At 37.5% G+C, this 17,368-nt stretch overlaps 1 protein-coding gene across 44 annotated transcripts in view; it reads right to left on the minus strand.

Annotated features, from left to right (window-relative positions):
• Window positions 1–17,368, minus strand: part of LRRC4C (leucine rich repeat containing 4C) — a 1,379,884-nt gene that overhangs the window by 1,161,625 nt on the left and 200,891 nt on the right. The window contains exon 2 of one of the 44 annotated variants that reach the window (XM_035264274.3): window positions 16,996–17,052. The exons of the other annotated variants lie outside the window; for them this stretch is intronic. The gene's annotated coding sequence lies outside the window, so the exon portion shown is untranslated. The remainder of the gene's footprint in view (window positions 1–16,995; window positions 17,053–17,368) is intronic. 44 annotated transcript variants of the gene reach the window in all.

Here is a 17,368-nt window from a genome sequence, read left to right on the forward strand (position 1 = left end):
ATGAATATCTCTACTATAAAAAGGAAGATATAAAGCTTCAAAGATTTTAAGGGATTGACCTCAGACCACAACAGAATTCACGGTTTAGAATCACAATTCCTAGTATGGCTCTGGTAAAAAAATGGTTTCTCAAAATTTGACTGTTTACCAAATGAAAACAGGACATAATTAAATAGACACACTTAGTTTATAGTCAGATAATGAAAAGAGAATGGATAATTTCCACTATGAAGGCCAGATTGGGTGACAGTATTAGTATAGTGGCCTTCATTTCATGCTACCATATTAGTTTCAGGAAAGTTTTCTGATTTTTTTTTTTTTTTTTTTTGGAGAAAGAAGAGAATGAAGAAAGGTAGGAAGGAGGGAGGGAGGGAGAGAGGGAGAGAGGGAGGGAGGAAGGGAGGAAGGGAGGGAAGGGAGGGAGAGAGAAGAATGAAGAAAAAATGTCAGGAAAAAGAAATAAAGGGAAAAAAATGCTTTTAAAGTGCCAAGTAGTAGATGTCCTGAACTACTTGTAAATCTAAGTATAAACAAATGGAAAAAGATGCAATATCCTTTATGTAAGAATTAACAGAAGTAGATTCTTGTTTTATTGGAATGGGGGACAGTTTTCTAAAAATTTAGCATGTGACATTTTTGGGTAAAGTCAAAGAAAGTGAAACAAAGAGTACATTGGATCAGATTACATTAATGCTGAAATAAGAGGGAAGGTTTTGAAACCAAAGCAACAGAGATAAAGAATAAAGATGGCAATTGCTTCAAGGGAAAGCAAACAGTAGAGGAGAGAAGGTCTTATACTGCTTCAATCACAAACTTTTCTTTTTGGTTTGGCTTTAGCATTTTTAGCTGAGATTCCTAAATAAATGCCTCAGTTTCATTCATTTTTGTTTACTAGGTTTCAACAGTTCTATTTTTCACTGTCTTTTCCTGCCAAATTTTGACTGAAGATGAAATCTACTGGGACCACTAAACACAGAGCTTTATTCCATGAGTAAGACTGGATCTTGGGGCTAGCATATTGCAGGCACAGGGAGTCAAGTACAGAAATACTCATGACTGGCTCAGGCTTTTTATCCATCAACAATAATATTCAGCATTTATTAAACATCTACAACATGACAGGTATTTTGCCTCTATCACCTAAGTTAGGTCTCATAGTCACAGAGCAGAAACACGGTGTGGTTAATGGAATTGACTCTGGAGCAACCCTTCCTAGTTTAAAATCTAATCTGCACATCCTTCTCATCCTGAGACTTTGGCCACGTTGCTCATCTTTCCTATCTTGCAGTTTTCTTATCTAGAAAATGAGAATGAAATTAACCAATTTAAGGTATTGAGAATTATTACCTAAAATATATTGTCACAGGATCCTTGGGGTATCACTTTTCTGGCCAGAGACCTCTGTGGCTGATGGTGCCTTTGCCTGGGTTTTGCTCGTCCTGCTGGGCTTGTTCCTCCCACCTTAGCCTGGCAAGCTGCACTTGGTTCATGTTACTGGCCTGGACCCCATGCCTGTGATACGTGAGCCAGGAATGGAGCATGGAGCAGTGAGGGGTGTGTGAGTGAGTGAGCGTGGGGTCCAGCCACTGCGCACAGCCAGGAATGCTGGCTGCAGCATGGCAGGTAGCTCCAGGAGCCACCATGGGCACTGGCCCTCTGTGTGACTGTGGCTAGACCAGGCATACCATGAGCAGCTTCCACAGCTGGCACCAGGGAACATGGTGGCACCTGAAAGCTTGGAGATGCCAGGAACTGCAGAGCTCCAAAGAAGTTGTCAGCCCTGGCTCAGGGAGCTCCTAGGTCTGGACTCCCCAAAGGGCTACTGCTCTTCTCTTTTTTTCTACTCATTGCCTACCATGACAAGAAAAAGTGTATTTCAGTCCTGTTTGTGTTTACAGCTTTTCAGCCCTACCATTTGGCAGATACCGAGTTCTTGTCCTGCATCCAGGAAAGAATGAGGTATGTGGACAAGTGGAGGGTAGAAGGCGAGCAAGGCAAAGAGGTGCTTTACTGAGTGACAGAAAAGCTCAGAGGAGACCCACAGTGGGTAGAGCTCCTCTCTGCAGGCAGGTGGTCCTATTGTCTGCCTGAGTCTGGCTGAGGTCAGGGGTTTTTATGGGCTTCAGAGGAGAGGGAGTGCATGCTGATTGTTTAATGGGTGGCCATGGGCAGGCCTGGGAAAAGCACTGTAAGTACTCACTTGGGTCCACAGAACTGGCAGCCTGGCCCTCAGGCCTCAGGTCATCCCTGGCCTGAAGATGGGATTCACCAGGCACCTGCCTCTTTCCCCCGCCAGGAGCCTCTAGGTTCCTGCTGCCCTTATCCTACCATCCATGGTACCCAAGATGCCAAGGTTGTTCCTGCAGAGGGGTGCCTGCAGTCCCTCGCCAAACCACCCTTAGCCCCCTCCAGCCTCTCTCCCACGCTCATCAGCACCCAAAGTCCAGAATGGGCGGAGGCATCAGGGGGCTAGTATGTGTCACACCTTGAGCATGCACACACCTTGCTGGGTAATGACAGTGCCCGGGCTTAGCCACACTTTGCTCTGAAATCAGTACAGGCACTGGGAGTAGGGAGATGCCAGGCAGCAGAAGTAGGCACTTCTGAACCTGTGGGCTCAGGGGGACTTCCTTGGCTCCTAAGAGTGCAGAGACGCCCGGTCCATAGATACAGATGTGGCTGGGCAGCTACAGCTGCACTCTGGAGAATGGGGCTCTCACCCCTTCAACTTGTAAGTAAGTGGGTGGGGCTTCCACCTGTTCCCAGCTCCTGCGGCTCTGTGAATCATGCAGCCCCTGCCACGCCTCCCCACTGCAGACAGTGCCACGGCAGTGGCCACTCCAGACTGGCTGCTGCTGCCATGAATATCACGTATTCAGAATAGCCTGTCATCTTACATGGTTTGCCACTATATCTTGTTGTTCTTGTTTTTATCCCTTTCCTCACTTCACTGAGAAGAAAAAGGAAGCTGAGAGGCTTTACCAAGTGAATACATGCCAAAGATAGTATTAAGCTTTAGGGTTGCCACCTCTAAAGTTGGTCATCACTCTGGGACAGGCATCATCTTGTGTTTCATTCGGGTAGAGAAATTTCGAATGGTAAAAAACACATTTTCAGAATGTTCATTCCTAAAATTTAAAAAGAAAGTTCATCTCTGAAAATGCCATGTATTGCAAACTTGGACATTTTTCCACCCCACAGGGTGAAGGTAGATCACCCCTTCGCGGGTTCTCATTACAGCCTTCATTTCAGCTGAAGTGCAGGGCACAGTCAGCTTCCAGCTGCCTAACTGCACTATTAAAGGGCTGTATAATATGAATCTGTGTTATTAGTGGCTTCGTGACAGCCACAAAAGGAACATAATTAGTTTTCCATCTTTGGAAAGAAAGCTCTTAGTCTGATAGGACTAGAAGCCACTCTGTTGCCTTGGCTTTAATGTCCTCCTCCTTCCTAAAAATGCCTTTCATGCTGTCCACAAGGTTCTCTGTCCAAGTCAAAATTGTTTTCAAGTCACCACCAAGGTGTTTTCAAAATTAGAATAATTTGAGGTAAATTCTCATAAACAGCTTTCCTTTCTTCTTGCGTTTCAATGTCTACTTAAGAACAAACACAAACTCAACTCCAATGCTTTTTATAGTTCAAGCCCAATAAAAAACGTTAAAATTCCAATAAGCAATAACATCTTTTTACTGCAATTTAGTACTAAAAAATAAGTGGTTCTAAGACCGCTGTGGCTGTTAGTACTTAAATGGCCGAATTATCTTAATTGTCTCAGAAGTGGTACTAAAGTTTGAAAAAGCAAGAGTGCCTATGTGAGAAGAAAGGGAAAATGCCATCATTATGTTCGTTTTTCAGAAGGAAACATTGGTCTGCATTTCGATCAACAACAAACCGTTTTCCAGTAAATCAAAACTCAAAGAGGTATGGGTGGCAAAGTTCTGCGGCATATGCTATCGGTGATTGAATTGTAGTAAATGCAACTTTGCCGTGGAAAAAGCTATTTTGCAGAATTATGAGTCCATGTGATTCCAATTTAATCAATTTGAAATTCCAAGCTGCCCCATTTCGAGGCTGAGGCAACTGCATTACAATGCATGAGACACATTTTTCTGTTTGGCAGAGAGCTCTTTGGACTCTTGATGCCCAAGTCAATGTCAAAAGATGTCTGAGAGTCTTGGGGAGGCATACATGGACTCAAGTTGAAGAATACACTCAACTTGAGCACATCTCACAGAGAAGAACCACTTACCTGAAGGCAAAGGCAAAAGAGGGTGTGGATGAAGTAATAGAGTCAAGAACCTCACAGATCCTTTTCAGGTAGATAAGCTTATCTTCTATAACAAATTATCTCTTTTTTCATATTGATATCTTAACAAACTTACAAGTATTCTCTTGTCCCAAGTCCCAACTTCTTTACCAATATCCATCACGTTTACTGTTCCTTCTCACTGCCTGCCAACTCCTGGAAAGAACTATCCATACGACCTTTCTCTCTATTCGCGTGGGCCCATTCCTAGCAGGGCTTCACTCTCTGTTCACACACCAAGGATTCTTGACCAAGCACACTCTTTATCATTTTGAAATGCCCAGTGATCATTTCCCAGTCCTTGGTTTACTTGACCTATTAGCAACTCTTGGCAGGAGTGATTCATCCCTTTTCTTTTGAATGCATTCTTCATTTGGTTTACAGGAGGATCTTTTATATGGATTATCGTCCTACCACAAATGTTCTTCCTTCTTAGTAGTCTTGATTGGATCTGCACCATTGTCCCTACGTGTATGAATGGAAGATCACAGGAACCATCCACAGATCTGTAATCTACTTGTATTATACTTACTTCCTAGGTGCTTCCACTCAATAGCATGACTTTAATTTTCATTCATATGCTGAGGACCAAATTTATATCTCCAGTTTCAATCTCTCCTCTAAACTACAATGTTTTATTTGATAACTATCATTAAAAGTTAATAAGTATCTTAAAATTAAAGCTTCCCAAAGACACCCTTAATATCTACTCTCTCTAAATCCAAAATGTAGTGTTGGTTTTTTTAAAAGCAAATTAACTGGCAATTCCATCGGACCAGACCAAAACTTTGCTTTAGTCTTTAATCCTCTTTCTCATATGTCACTTCCAATCCATCAACAACTACTATTGGTTTTAGATTCAAAATATACTCTGAGTTCACCCACTTCTCACTATAGCCACTGCTATCTCCCTGGTTCAAGATACTGTCTTCTTATACTTGGATTCTTGCAAGAGACTTCTAACCATTCTTGTTACTTTCAACCTAGGTATTATTTGGCATGCAGATGTCAATATCTTTTCTAAAACTTGAGTCAGATCAAATAATTTCTCTATTTGAAACCCACCTGTGCCATCTTAAGGTATTCAGAGTGAAATACAGATAACTTATCACGACTTCTAGCATCCTACCTTTTTGACTGCCTTTGCTTCGCATACCTCCTCAGCTTACCCATCAGGTTCACACCAAGTTCCTTACTATTCCTTAAATAGCCCTAGGATGCTGTCATCTTCAGGCCTTTGTACTTGCTGCTGTAACTGCGTCGAAGCACTTCATGTGCTTTCATGAGGCCTCTCTTCAAAAGTACCTTTATCAAGAAAGCTTTCTATAATCTGTATAAAATAGCATCCCTGGATCTATCATTTTTAGTGACTTTATTCTGCTTCATTTTTCTTTTTGACACTTATTAACATCTGACATATTTTGCATTTGTTTGTCACTGGCTATCTTCCCCAACTACATATGAACATAATGTGGACTTCCTTTTCTTCACACTTATATCTTGAGTGCGTAGAATAGTGCCTGATTGGATCACCTGAGATCAGGAGTTCAAGACCAGCCTGGCCAACATGGTGAAATCCCATCTCTACTTAAAAAAAAAAAAAATACAAAAATTAGCTGGGCATAGTGGCAGCACCTGTAATCTTAGCTACTTGGGAGGCTGAGGCAGTAGAATCACATGAAGCGGGGAGGTGAAGGTCGCAGTGAGCTGAGATTCTGCCACTGCACTCCAGCCTGAACAACAGAGTGAGAATCCATCTTCAAAAAAAAAAAAAATACCTGGAGGTTTTTAATAAGTTCCAGAATTACCTGAATGGTTGTTTCACAGAAGTTAGCAGAATCAACAAAAGAAACTTTCCCCTTCCTGATTTAGAAGGAAATCTTAAAAGTCATTAAGAATGACACATTTTGGGAGTTTCTTGACTTTCAAAATATATAAAAGTGGCAAGGCAATCTCAGCCAAGAGAAAAGCTTCAGACCAATCTACCTTTTGACACTACCTTGTGTCACTTTGTAAAGGTCATAGATATTTGAAATAAAAATTTCCTTGACATAATAGAAAGTGAGTCCTGGCAAAATAATTATAAAATATTGATTTAGAGAAATCCAATGATTCAGGCATTCTGAGATACAGGACAGGGAGCCAAAAATTACTGGCTTGTGATGACTTGGCATTTTTTTAGCTTGCTTGAATCCATCTTTAGCTTCTGCAAATCCATAAGGCACATGCTCAGAACATTTGGCTGAGTGTTCTGCTCCCAGTAATATTTCTCCATAACTATTAACATATAACCACCCCAAATTAATGGCTCTGCTAAATTAAACCTGACGTGGTTCAAAATGCAAGCCAATCTGTTTTCAATTCCACAATCACTCATCACTCTTGTTTTATTAATTGTAGAGGCAGAAGAAGCTTAAGATGTATTAACTTTGTTAAACAAAATCTGATTTTTATGACTCAACTGTCAGTCTTCACAGTTCAGCAAAATTTAAAATATATTTTAAATTTTCTATATTATCTCTATAGACATTTGTAGAGTTCTCTGAATTTTTACACAATATAGCTGAAAAATTGTTAATTTTTGTAGACCTCTAATGTACCTATCAATTCTCATTTTACTCAACCAAAAATAAGAAGCAAACAGTATAAAACCCCAAAGCTCAAATGATAAAGTATTTATTAAACAAAAGCATTTTGCTTACCCTTTGAATACAGATTTGACTTATCAGCACCTTCACATTTAAAATGTCTTAGGGGAATAGTTCACGCCCACCATTAAGAAGGAGGTTTTATTTCATGAGATGCAGCAAATAAGAACACAAACAAAATATATCACAGCACAAACTCTTCTAAATCTCATCACTACCATCCAATTCTTCTCTGCGGAGCTCACTCTCTTCCCTACCTCCTGAGACCCAGATTCGTTTGTTTCTTTCTACCACAGGTAACCATTCTGCCTTCCCACTTGTTTTGTCCTCATAGGTCTCTGTGTAAAGTGGGTGTCCATTGTCATTAAAATAGGTGCCCTGTTTCCACTTGCTTACCACTTATTCCTATTATATTATTCCGAGCTATTTAGCACTCACAGCTTAATACAAGTATTTTTGGAAATAATATACACAATAATATATGGCCAAATGTACACGATCACATTTTGTAGGGAGCAATTAAGAATTGTGAAATAGCCTGGACTAATTTGTAGCCAACCTACCAGAATTGACTGACAAAAATGACTATTAATTATCATGTCTTGCTTCTTTACTACAGCTGAATTTAATTTTCATAGCTTTCATATTAGCAAAGCGACACAAAAATGAACCACTCTTGTGGCTCTACCATATGATGATAAAGGCAGAGTGTCTGAATTAATATTGTAACTGAATGTTGTTATGCTGTGTAGCTAATATTTGCCTCAAGTAGAAAAAAATAAGCTATATAGACATTGTATTTATATGGTACGTGATAATTATATAGCAAAATGGAAAAATATTTAGGATAAATGAAAAAAGACATAGACATACTTCAGATATATGCATGCCATGTGTTAATATGGAAAAAAGAATTGAACAGGAATATAAAGAAATAAAAAAGCATCTTTCTTTTAGGGTTGTAAGATGTCAAAGAAAAAGGCAGTACATGGATTTAGAAGGCAAGGAAAGCTTTATTCAAAACATTGCAATGGGGAGAGAGATTGGATTCAACTCTGCTGACACAAAAAGCAGGAGGGTTTTAAGTGCTGCGTTAAACTGGTAGAAAAGTACTGGAAGATGTTGAGGAGAGGTTGCTCAATATGTTTACAAATTGGTACTTGACAAGGTTAGACTCTTACTTTTCAACAGAAACTGGGAGAGTGTACCCTATCTTTCTCAGTTACATTTTGAAGAGATGGCTCCTAGGTCCTTGAAAATACATTTCTGAGCTATAAAACTGGCAAGCTGGGAGAATATTTACATCCCAAAGGAGCAGAGAAAGAATTTATAATTGTAAGTGTTATAAAGAAAAGAGATTCAGGACCCAATGGGAGGAAGTCTTTTTAAAGTTTAGTCAAGTCAGGAAGAATTATTAGTCTTCTTGGCCAATAATTACAAGTAATATTTTTCTACTGACTTTATTTTTGTAATATTATTTAGTTTATATAATTAAAAGCTAAAAAGCAACCAAAAACTGCCCTATTAATAAGTACATTAGTGTGCTCTCATGCTGCTAATAAAGACATACTTGAGACTGGGTAATTTATAAAGGAAAGAGATTTAATTGACTCATAGTTCCACAAAACTGGGGAGGCCTCACAATCATAGCAGAAGGTGAACCAGGAGCAAAGTCACATCTTACATGGCAGCAGACAAGAAAGCTTGCACAGGGGAACTCTCCTTTATAAAACTATCAGATCTCCTGAGACTTATTATCACAAGAACAGCACAGGAAAGACCCACCCCATGATTCAATAACTTCCACCTGGCCCCTCCTACAACACATGGGTATTATGGGAGCTATAATTCAAGATGAGGATTGGGTGGGGACACACTCACATTACATCAATAAGTTTTTAACTCACCAAAATGTTATTTTGAGCAAGAGTCAAGACTCTCACTCATGTGGCTATTTCTTAAAATAACCTTATATGGTTGGTGAGTGCAATATTCCCTACTGCAGAACAACTTTGAAGTCACCAATGGGACAGATCTGAGGATATCCACTGCCCCTATTTTTGGCTTTCTAATTCCTCCATAAGTCAAGTATCAGATTACTTGATGGGTCTGTATGTTATAATCATTAAAATGAGTAAACATGACCATAGAATTCTCTTGACTAATTCTTTTCACTTTCTTTAATTATCCTTCCTACTAAAATTTCAATTTTCCTTAAGCAAAGCTGTTCTAAGTAGCTCCTGTCACTCCAGTTAACTATTTAGTATTTAAACCTGTGCTTCTAAACAACATTTCATACACGAGTTCATGTTTACTCATATCATGAGTCTGATAGTATTTTAGAGTTACCACACTTTTACCCAGGAGCTTTTAGTCTAAGCTGCATTCCATTTTACAAGAACTAATGTAATAATAGGCTACGAGTCTTGACCAGGGAGTAAAGAGAACTGGTTTCTTGTCCCAGCTTCAAGATGAAATGAGTACATAACACTAACCAAGGCCCGTAATGTCCCTGGCCTAACATCACAAGTCCAAATCTGTAAAATGAAACTGTTAGGCTCCAAAAATGATAAGACCCTTTTCAGCTGTTATATCTTATGATTCTAAGATTCTACCATCTTATGAGATCCTTGTGAGGCAAAAGTTAGTTTATGTTTGTTCAAGTTTTTGGTAACATCTAAAACTCTGCACTCTAAAAGAGGCAAAAGACGAATGCTGGTGGCAGTTTTAGAATAAGAAGCTACCTTCTGTGAAGGCATTCTTTAATGAACCAGGCACAGGAATATTTTGATTTCCATAGGTCTCTTCTATGGGAGTTTCTAGAAATAATCGTGTTGCTGAGCTTTAGCTCTTTTATTAACAGCTGAGCTTTTAAGTGCTGAGCTTTAGCTCTTTTATTAACAACTGTTTCTACAAGGCCCACACAGCTTCGATCATATTAAAAAAAATATATACAACCTCATAAGATATTTACCAGTGTCTACTCACTGTAAACATATACAAGGAAAGAAATTAGTATAAATTTATTCATGTTTTATATTAATATTTTACACATCTGACAGCAACTTCATGGATTTGAAAAAGTAAATGAAAAGGCATGCAAGGCATACTACTTATTTAGGTAGTATATACACCTGGTTTGTACATAGAGTTAAGAAGCCTTTTTTCTAAGAAATGCATCATCCTCATTTTTCAAAGTTGGGAATCATTGGTCTACATGTATCAATGAGCACTGAGTTTGACATATATTCACTTTTGTGAAATGGGGTGAAATGTCTTCAAAGTCCTGAAATATTGTTTAGCTTAGGTCATATTTAAAATCTGGACAAATATAAATGCAATAGCCAAACCTAAATAAAATGGATTATTCATCTAAAGAGAAATATATCCTTTGTGATATACCCAAAAATTAGAATTGCTCAAATAACAGAGGTCGCATGTTTCGAGTTGTACTCTTAGCTGGTTACCCAAGGGACCATAATGTTAATATTTCTTTTCAGAAATTTGTATAACTAACTCTCTTTACTCCAAGACCATCTACTCCTGAGGAACATTGTTAAGAAATCTGGATGTGAGGTGGTCTGAAACAGCCACTACTAAAACTTGCTAGACAAAGCACCGAAAATTCTACCTGCTCGATGGCATAGAGTTTTCCTCAAAATTCGCACTCTTTGAGAATGGCAAAGCTTCTTTTTTAAAAATGTTCCTAACCATTCTTGCTTTGCTTTAGTGAAGTATGATTATAAAACTTTCATCAACCCAGACTGCCAAGTAGAATATACCAAGCAACTAATTCCATCACAGTCTTTGTTTCCCAAGTGGAAAACCAAGGTTGTATGCATGCCCTGAGTCTGAGAACATTTCAGAATGTGAAAATAGTTAAGTTACTCTGTGTTTAGTGTACAGAGGAAACTTATTTTCCTGAGTTTGTTGCAAGCTAAAAATTAACCTATGAGAAACGAAATGGGTAATGCAAGTTAGAACACTATACCATTCCCTGAAAGCTCAACAAGGCTTGGCGTTTTCCTCTACCAGCGTTCCAGGGAACGGCTATTTGGATACCTGCCAAATGAATGAAGCACAATACAGATGGATTCTCTTCCACTGTTTTCTGAATTATATTCCTCAAGTTGTTTGCCTTTACCCTTTGGAAAGCCCTGTGCCCTTGACAGCTAAAATGATCTGAGCTGGGTGGTGTTTCGAAGTAATTTAAAATATTATCAACTCATAAAAACAAACACAATAGTGACAACGAGCTCAAAGACTTGGCTATAGTAGAGAATTTAAAGGGAGCGACCTCAGGGAAAAGACTAACAGATCTTGGTTTATTTATCCCAGGCAATAAATCATGATCTAGACAAAATGAGGCATATTGAGACTTGGTTGCTTAATGGATAATCCATTGACCTTTTAATCCCCTTAAATCTTTTTCCATATTCATTTTTATGTATCAGGCAGGCATGTCACAGGCCAGGCAAAATTGTTCCGGGAAGAGGTGGGTTTGTTAAAGAGAACATCTGGGGCACCATTAACTATTATTCCACCCCCTAGTATTTCTAACATCCTCCTGATACCCTGGAGAAACTGAGAATAAGGGTAGAAGGGAATGTTTCATAGTACATTAAGTTAAAAAAAAATACTTGTTTTCCATAACTCTTGAGCTAAATACAGATCCAAGAACTCTGCTAAGTCCCATTGTGCTGACAATTAGATGTCTTGATCAAGTGGGAATGCCTTGATTCTCCAGATGTGCCCTTCAGGAGACAGGCTACACTAGCAATCTGATTTTAGGTAGTCAATACAAATAATTTATCAACCACAAGAAGCAAAGTAGTTTGATAATATCAAATATACAAAATTGAAAGCTCATTTTTAGGAAAAACAAAAGTGCAACTTCTTCAGAGGATCTGTAACAAGAAGGAAACATTTTAAAAATCTAAAGCTCTGAATATGATAAAATATATTTTATAAAAATAAATCTCAAATGGTAGTTTAACAGAAAGCAATTTGATTTTTTTTTTAAGGCTGGCTCTGTCTGTTTCTTTATCCAAAGCATTCTCACCTTTCACAAAAACACAGTATTGCTGCCAACACTCCTGCATAGCTCAGTCACCCTGAATGATAACATAACCAAGTATTGTGTTCAGAGTAATCAATCAATCAATCCATTCAGGAAAATGAGCAAGTCTCACTCAGCAGGTTCCCACCCTACAGGAAGTAGTAACACACTATTGTCCTTATTCTCCTGAACCTCATCCAAATCAGTAAACCAATCAGGTACTCCCTCATACTACCAGTGTGGGTAGATAAAATGATAATTTCATTGTTTAGTCAACCCTTTCAACCATCAGCTCGCAGCAAGACCCACCATGTTCCACCATGCCCATCTGTGCAGTTGTATTGAGTTAGAAATCCAAAAAAGGAAAGTTAGAGCAAACCCAGAGATTGTTAAAAAAAAAATTGAATGATAGCATTAAAAAGTAATCAGCATCTATCCATACAGATCAAACCATATATAGAAAGGAGACTTATGCAGTTTTGGACAATAGAGGAACAGTTCATTAACATTAAAATAACCACTTTCATACTGTGTGTGTTGTTTTACATTGAGAGGAAACAATCAAAGTCTGTTTAGATCACCCTGAAAATCTACCACAATTTAAGGCAGGAAACCCTAAAATCTTTCAGAACAGAGAATTTCTTTATGCAATTAATCAAGATATTGAAGAAAGAATGACTTCTAACGGTCATGTGGCCAGTTAGTGGAAGAGTATATATTATACACAAAGCTCCAGAGGTCCTCAGACCTAATTTCTCTTTATTATAACAGACATTCAAGATTATTATCATAGGTTATTGGCATTTTAAGCTTTCATTAAGAAGCCTGATAGAGAATGCAAAAACTGACATAAAAGTGGGACCCAATCTAAAAGCAATACTTACTAAATATCAAACAACCAAACCATCATGAACGCCCATCAGTTTTCAGGACTTGTTCTTATGTTAGCGTTGTGGTGGATAAAACAGTACTATCACACACTGAGTATCCAACTCAGCTCAAACAATCAGCCAACCCCCCAAAAATCAGAGAACAAAATAGTGTATAATACAGCCCCATCATTTAGTAGGAGAAATAAGTAGAAAAGAACTTAGAAAGGTGAAAAATGTGAAAGAGAAGAAGTATACTATTTAAAAATTTGGAGTTGTGGTTAAAAAGAAAAGAGTAAGATTCAAAATACAGCCTCACCATCAGACTGAGACACAATCACATTCCACACAGAAATAGATGGCATACTTAACATGGTTAATTTCAGGAAGAAATATTTATAAAGGTGTAGTCAGCTGTTGGGAATCCATGAGGTAGGATTCAGTGCCCACCTGCATGATAGAAGAACACTAGTTATTTTCACTAGGTCTGAAGATATTTGCAGAACATAAAGACAGAGAATTCTGATATTTAGTAACCATTGGTTTAGGACTTATACACATCTTGCTTTCTTCCTACCATTTCCTGCCAATGGGCATCAAGTTGGGAAAATCTAACAGGTCACTAGGGGGCAAAGGTGCTGGAAGGTGGAGATTGAATCTGGGGAGACAACCAGATCTAGACCTGTACTAAAAACATTTCCAAATGTGTCTTTCTGCTCTCTCATCCATTGGCTCTGCTTAGCCAGAGTGACTCTGTTTATATCGGCCACCTCCCTGCATCTAGCTCAGCTTTCACTGTTTTCATGGAAATTTACCAATCCTTCAAATGAAATTAGTTAGTAATACCTGCCTCACAGGAAGTGGGCAATAAATATGAGTTTCTTTCCTTTCCTTTTATCTATAAATCCATTTTTTATGGCGTGTTTGTGTGCTTAACATTTTATATTATTTAGAAAAAGAAAGGAAAGCCTTATGGGCTAGGTAACGATATGTAAGTCCAAAACTAAACTTGTAGATTAGTAAGGAAAGATTGAATGTGTCAGTATACAAAAAAGAATCAAGAGGACCCAGATTTCAACACATGTTGCTGATATATGATATGAGTTTCTGTGATGGCTTTAGATTAAGTATGCAGATTCCTGATTGCTTAGGCAATAAACTGCAGGATAATTAAACACCCGAAGAATCAATATATTTTTCATAAAGTATTATATTATATATTTGGTATTTTAATTATGGTGTTGAGGATTATGAAGACTTGATATATCTGCAGGGAAGAAGACACTGTTGTATGTTAGCCTTCACAAATGATGTAAGAACTTGGCAATCTATTTCCTATCACCTACCCTTCTCTCTGACACTTGAATGGGCCAGGACAAGTAGCAAAACAAACAGGTCTGATATAATTTTAAAATGTTTCAATATCTACATTATCTCATGACATAAGAAAGGCAACTGAAGAAAACATCCTGATATATCCTAAACTAGCCTTTAGATTTTATCTTATTCTGTTTTATTTTTTTCCTTTCAGTCATTTTGTAACATCTAACCTGCTAAATATATATAAATATTGAGAGCAAGAAGATGTTAATCTCTTCTAGAAGGAAGAAACTCAACAAATCTTAGCTGAATTGAATTAAGTAAAAAATGTAATTGATATAAAAATCAACTAGTTTCACTGGGATTAAAGAAAACATAGGATTTTTTACTAATGAACAGCAACATTAAAATTTGCTCATCAACACACTAAAATATGTTATGCCTTCAACTTGAAATTAAAATGTCCTGATATTAGACAATGTCTGCCTTTGGTTCAGAAAGCTAAGTTGTACTGGGGTGGCTTGTATGAAAGTAATCTCCACTGTTTCTAGTTCATATAATCTAAAAATCAGCATAACTCCCAGTTTTTGCTGGGGATTGTAAATTAAGCAATATGGCTTACAAGTTTCAGCTCACCATTTATTCAGACAGAAGGGACGCTAAAGAAATTTGCTTGCTAAAAAGCATCTGTAAGAGCAGACTCTAGCTTTTCTAATCTCCCTATCATATACTTAGCACAACTTAAATCAGTGACAGTTGATTACGTTGAGGGCAGTGAGAGTTTATATAAAAGGAACCTTGAAAGTCTGGAGTTCTAACTTCTCAAGTAGAGACAACTCAGAGATTTTTTACTGATCACAAATTCGTCTTTTCTCTCCCATATAAAAAACATTTTCAAACCTATCTTCTAGTATTTTGTATCATTTTTCTCATGAAAGACATCAACACATGTGACTTAACTTTTTAATTTCCTGGTATACATGGTTGTTATTTAACTATCTAACAATAACATTATTCTTATCGAATTTACATTCCCCATAGATTTTCGGAAATGTGCACATGGTCAGATTCATTTATTCTTTTCTCTAAGTATCTTTTATGAAGCAATTATATCTGGATGCCCGATTTTAGGAAATACCTGTATTAATTACTTTTCCTTCTAAGCTCTGCATATTAGGGCTGACAAACTGGGATGTAGAAAAATAAGGCATTGCTTAATCACATATGCTCAAATGCAGCCTAGACTCTTCAAGTAAACCACTCTATTGAGAGCCACACTGGACCTAATAATGCCTGATATATGGCCCATTCTCAGGACACTCAAACATCCTGGGTTTCAGATTAGTTTCTAAATCTTACTACTATCATCTTGAACTACGTACTTGTCCATTTCTGAACTTCACTTTTCTTCTTGCAAAGTGTAATAAGATAATTCTTTTGGTTGTTTTTTTTTAAATCAAATAAGAAAAAGAAAACATGTGCATTTTGAAAGGCTGTTAAATATAAGTCAATAGGCCTTTATGAGTCTATTCCCTACATTCTGTTAATATGCAGTTTTTAATCTAGTAAATTTTGTGATACAGTGAAAACTTGACTTTGGCATCTAATATCTCTAGGTGCAAATCTCAGGTTTGCTTTTCCACAGTTGTGTAACTTTGGGCAAATTTCTTAAGCCCTCTAGAGATTATTTTTATCATTTCAAAAATGAAAGATTTAGGAATTTTTCATAGGGATATGCTGCCTTTCACATAGCAGTCTTTCATCTGTCATTAACTACTTGTCTATAACTTTCCCAGATTATACTCTGTCCCAAAGATACATAATGCAAAGATAACTTGCCTTGTTTCCTGATTTTACAATTTAGAAACCAAGAACTCACAAAAGTTTACAAGAGAGTTTCAAGGAGAGTTAATGGCTTGGAAAACAGGGTATGTGAAGGAAGCTTTAAAGACACTGGATCATTTGATACTCAGCAGAAAACCAAGGGTGGAATTGAAAATGATTTCTTAGAAATAAAGATAAGGAGATGGAATGAAGATCATCTCCATTCATGTATTAAGATGAGAGACAAGCAATGAGATTGACTGCAATTGCATAATTTTCCAGTTAAGGATGCCAGGTAAAATACAGACATCAAATTTTTACTTCCTCTACAACTCACTGTTGAGCACCATAAGGACAGTACAGAATACACACACACACACACACACACACACACACACACATATATAAACTATGCATAGTAAATATATGTATGGTTTTTCTTTTCTTGAAGGTAATAATTCACAAGAAAAAAGAGAATGGGGGATAACAAAAACAAAACTTAGGAAGATAGGAAGCAAAAAGACAAGTGGTAACTAATTGAGCACATTGAAAAAGTTGAACCCAAAGCTAGCAGTAGAGAATACTGATAACATTCATACCACAGAACTTGCTATTCTCCGGGTACCTAAAAGTTTTAATGCAGAACTCAAGCCAGGAAAGTAGATTGAAAGTATGTATAAGATGTTATTAGATCTTCCCCTTGACTTCATAGCCTAGTAACTGTACTTTCTCTTCTTAGACAGAATATTGACTATTTATTATTATTCTCTTCTTAGGGAGAATATTGGGTATTTATTATTCTTTTGCCAGTGTAAACAGAGGGTTCACTATGGTTTGACAGTTTATGCTCTTCCAAAATTCAGGTTAAAACTTAATTACCAATGCAATTGTATTACAACATAGGGCCTTTAGGTAGTGATTAGTCATAGGGGCTTGACTGAGTCTCACCCCCCTTTTGATGCCCCCTACCTTCTGCCAGGTAAGAACGCTGCATTCACCTTATCCACCACAGCAACAAGGCACCACCTTTGAATCAGAGAATAAGCTTTCATCAGACAGCTAATCTGCTGAAGTCCTGGTTTTAAACTTCCTGGTCTTCAGAACAGTTAAAAAATAAATTGTTATTTTTTATAAATTACCCAGTCTATAGTGTTTTTTTTTTTTTTTTTTTTTTTACAGCAGCAGAAACATGCTAAGATCAAGTGTCTGCATTGGGAGACATTAGATACATTTGAAAGTGGAATAGCAAACTGGAAATACAGGGATTGGGTTAAATAAGAGGTATTGAATGGAGAAATTCTTCAATCTTCTTCCCCATTTGGCTCCCTGATAGGGTGACTAT

This window comes from Callithrix jacchus, chromosome 10, assembly GCF_049354715.1.
Source record: "Callithrix jacchus isolate 240 chromosome 10, calJac240_pri, whole genome shotgun sequence".
In the NCBI taxonomy this organism is placed as follows: domain Eukaryota; kingdom Metazoa; phylum Chordata; class Mammalia; order Primates; family Cebidae; genus Callithrix; species Callithrix jacchus.